Raw genomic sequence first — 4,467 nt, forward strand, 5'->3', positions numbered from 1 at the left:
GAACGAAATAAACACCTACCTCAAAGTTTAAAAGTGTATTTTTTTCCTAACTTTTATTAAATAAATTACATTAAAAGAATATGGTTTTATGCTTAAATAGAATGAAAAACCTATGAATTAAATGTAAATTGAGAGTTTATCACGCTAGTATAGTACTGTGATAAATCATCATCTAAAAACATGGTCGTCACATAGGAGTCATGTACATCAAAACTTTTCTTTTTCCTTTCTCATTCTTTCTCATTATTCTTCTCATCCATAGCTTTGCTATTGAGCTAACCTCTGCGTTGTTTGTCGTCTTCCCTCCTTCCCTAGCCATCCCTCCAAATATGATACAAAATGTTTTAAATCCTAGAACAATTCCGCTTCAAATTTAGACGTTTTATAATGGAAAATATTTAGGTCCTTATAGATGTAGGCCCGACGTCCTAAGGTATAAAAGAGTAGAACGATTGACTAATGCCCTACCTCTTTTTTTTCATACAACGTATAATATATATACACATTAATGTTATTATCTATTTATTTTAATTTATCAATATAATTTATTATATAAAATACTATATTTTTCAAAAATTGTTTTCTTATAATATTGAACTTAAAAACTAATAATATATTCAACTTTCTCAATTTTTTATAATATTTAACTTAAAAACTAATGATATATTCAATTTTCTAAAAACCTTCATTTAAATGCAAATCTTTTTAGGAAACTCCTAAGGAGCTCATAAATTCTCTCTATTTTAATTGGTTAAATCTGTGAAATTGACTTACTTTTATCTCTTCCTTCTCAATTAAATATTTTCAAGTTTTATTAAATAAAATTCACTATCGGAGAGTTCGCGTAGTGAGATTTATGGCCGAATGTGGATACCCTTCCTTGGTGCAGCTCCATGAGGTGTGTAGTCGGAACTTCCCTTCATTCGGGGACGAGCCTCACAACGTTCATTACAGTGTTGGGTGGTCGTCGATACCGAAGTTTTTTTTTTATATATTTTAAGCTACAAATTAATGTGCCTATTGATGGGGTTTTTTTTTTGGCTTACAGTGTGTATTTGTGCTGAATTTTACTCTACTTTGGGATAATTTTTGTGAAATTTGACGCACCAGAATCGCCATCTTAGTGCATGATATGATGTCATTTGAGCTTGGAAACAAGTTGTGACTTAGAAGTTCCGTTTTTTTTTTTTTTCAAAAAATATTGTGACCTAGAGGTTGAGGTGTGAAACTTATCTATTCATGTACTATATATAAAATGGACTGCAACAACAAACTTTATTTCTTTATTTTACCCTTTAATTTTAATGTTTTTTTTTCTATGACAATTTTGTCATTGCCCCTCCCTCCCAAATTCCACTTACTCCTCTCTCTTCAAATCATCTCAAATTCCATTCATTCTCTGTTCCCTCTCTCTTCACCCCACCGTCCAATTTTTTTTTTTTTTTATCTTTTTATACCTTTATTTAAGTTAAACGAACTCGGAAAAAAAAAAAGAGAAAAGTTTAAATAAAATTGTTGTCAATTTATTACTAAAAATAAAAATCAATTATAAAATTAATGACTTTATCTTTAATTATATAATTAATAATAGATTTTTGAAAGTTATAATGTCTTGATGGTTAAATAATTATGTTTAGAAAAATAGAAATATAAAATATATTAAAATGAATAATTAGATGGATTCATAAATTGAAATGAATTGCTAAAAAAATCACAAAAATGTAAAAATTTTAATATAAAAATGTGTTTTACATTTTCTTTTTTTAGTTTCCTTTAATAGCAACAATGGCTTAGTGATAATCAAACTACATGAAATTTTCGTTATAATTTGTAATGATTATATATATTTTTATATTTTTATACTATAGAACTACAAAATTTGGTAACTAGTTTTTCTAAATGAATTGAAATAGTACTCTAATAATAGACTTTATAATATACCTTAATTAATAAATTAGTTGATTTCTTAAAGAAATTTGTCCTACTCTAAACTAAAATATATCTTTTCTTGTTAATATTTGTCAGAAGTGGGATTTGAACCCACGCCCTCTCACGAGGACCAGAACTTGAGTCTGGCGCCTTAGACCACTCGGCCATCCTGACTTTTGTTAGAAAAATTAACATTAAAACAATATGATTTTATATATGCTTAAATCGCATGTAAATTGTGAGCTAATGACATTATAGTGCTTGATAAATCACCATATGCAACATGGTTGTCATGTGAAGACCATGCATATTTTTTATTTTTTTTTTATAAAAGTGGTGCACATCAAAACTTCCCTTTTCCGTCTCTTTTTCTCTCGTTATTTTCTTCCTCTTCTGCTTTATTGTGCCAACCTCTTATCTCTATGTTGTTCGTTGATTAGATGTCGTTGTTGTCTTCCCTCCTTCTCCTACCATTTAACCCTCTCCCATCCCTCCAAATATGATACAAAATAAAACAAAAGGAAGAGAACAAAGCTCTATGGAAGAGAGAAAGTAATGTTATTTCTTCTCACACGAAAATTACAGCATTAGTTCAAAGTATTTATAGCTAAGCTTGTCAACTAATGACTTCTAAAAGTTTGTCACTAAAACAACATAATGCTAAAATTAGAATAGAAAAATTTCTTTCCATGAAATAAGAAACAAAAGTTTTGACTAGGAAAAGGTAAACAATACTAAGAATAGTATGCAACAAATTTTAATACTCTCCTTTAGTGCATACTTACAACTAACAACACCGTTTAGTGCATATTTACAACTAACAACACCAAGTGTAGTTCTAAATTCTTCAAACTTAGGCTTCCCCAATGCTTTTGTGAAAATGTAAGGCACTTGGTTATTTGTAGAGATACCTTGCAGCTCAATTTCTTGGTTCAGGACTTTCTCTCGAATGTAGTGATGACGCACATCTTTATGCTTTGTTCGAGCATGAAAGACGGGATTGGAAGCAAGTTTGACTGCACTTTCATTATCACACTTAATTTGTACGACATACTCAACTTTGCACGATATATCTTTCATCAAACTTCTCAACCACATACATTATTGTGCAGCCATGGTTGATGCGACATATTCAGCTTCGGTACTAGGATATCATAGCTGAACCCACACTAAAACAAGAGCCTGAAGTAGAGCTTCTATCATTTGCATCTCCCGCCCAATCTGCATCAGTAAATCCACTTAGGACAAAATTCACACATCTACCGTACATTAAACCATAACCAAGAGAGCCTTTAACATATCGCAAAATTCTCTTAGTTGCATCTAGGTGACTACTCCTGGGACATTGCATTAATTGTGAGACCACTCCAACAGAGTAAGCAATTTATGGTCTTGTGATAGTTAAATAAATTAGACTACCAACAAGTCGTCGAAACTTCGTAACATCTTGCAGTAACTTTCCTTCATCTTTCATCAACTTGAGATGTGGCTCCATTGTAGGTGCTTTTTCCTTTGACTCCTCCATGCCAAAGCGTTGCAAAAGCTTCTTTGCATAAGCCTTTTAGGAAATGAAATACCAATCATCTAAATTTTCAATTTCTAGACCAAGGAAACAACCAACTTCTCCCAAACTTTTCATCTCAAACCGAACTGATAAATTACTTTTCAGCTTAGAAATATCAGCTTCATTATTTCCAGTAATAATTATATCACCCACGTACAATAGTACTAATAAGTGCAAATAAACTAGAATCAGCATCCGAGACTTTAAAACCACAAAAGATGAAGTATTGAGCCACTTTACCATACCAAGCACATGGTGCTTGCTTAAGGCCGTATAATGCCTTTTGGAGCCTGCAACCGTGGTTGGGATAATTTTTAGAAACATAGCCTTTGGGTTGCTCCATAAATACTTCACGATCAAAATCTCCGTAAAGAAATGCATTCTTTACATCAAGCTGCAATAACTTGTCCTTAGCGTTACCATTTTCGCAACTGGACTAAACGTCTCCTCATAATCTAACCCATAGCTTTGCGAAAATCCACGAGCAACAAACTGAGCCTTGTATTTATCAACAGTCCCATCTAGTTTTCTTTTCAAGCGATACACCCACTTGCAAGTAATTGGCTCACAATTCTTTGGTTTTGGCACCAACTTCCAAGTTTGGTTTCTGTCTAAACCTTTCATTTCTTCCATCATGGCTACTCGTCACTCTGGTTGAGCTTTAGCTTTCTCATAGCTGGTTGGTTCTTCCTCATCCATTGCTCCAATAAAGAAGCATGAAGTAGTGGAACAGTTGTTGATATTTACCACATAGTCATTGAGGTGTTGTGGTTGTCTCTTCTCCTTTGTGGACCTTCTTTGGGTTTCTTGCTCATCACCTTCTACATCTGAGATATCGGATGTTGGAAGTTCATCGTTAATTGAAGCTTCCATGTTTTCAGGTAGCAATTGTAGGCTTATTTGCTCACCATCACGTACAACTTCTTGACAATAAGATGACACTTCATCAAATACAATATCTCTAGAAGTAACAA

The 4,467-nt window shown here is 32.4% G+C and overlaps 1 non-coding gene across 1 annotated transcript; it reads right to left on the minus strand.

The window, feature by feature from the left end:
* Positions 1-2,019: 2,019 nt before the first annotated feature.
* TRNAL-CAA (transfer RNA leucine (anticodon CAA)) lies at positions 2,020-2,103 on the minus strand. Its single transcript has one exon. It is a non-coding gene; the product is annotated as a tRNA-Leu (tRNA).
* Positions 2,104-4,467: the final 2,364 nt, after the last annotated feature.

The sequence above is a fragment of the Momordica charantia genome, unplaced genomic scaffold (genome assembly GCF_013281855.1).
Source record: "Momordica charantia cultivar OHB3-1 unplaced genomic scaffold, Mcharantia_2.0 BLBB01000063.1, whole genome shotgun sequence".
Taxonomy (NCBI): domain Eukaryota; kingdom Viridiplantae; phylum Streptophyta; class Magnoliopsida; order Cucurbitales; family Cucurbitaceae; genus Momordica; species Momordica charantia.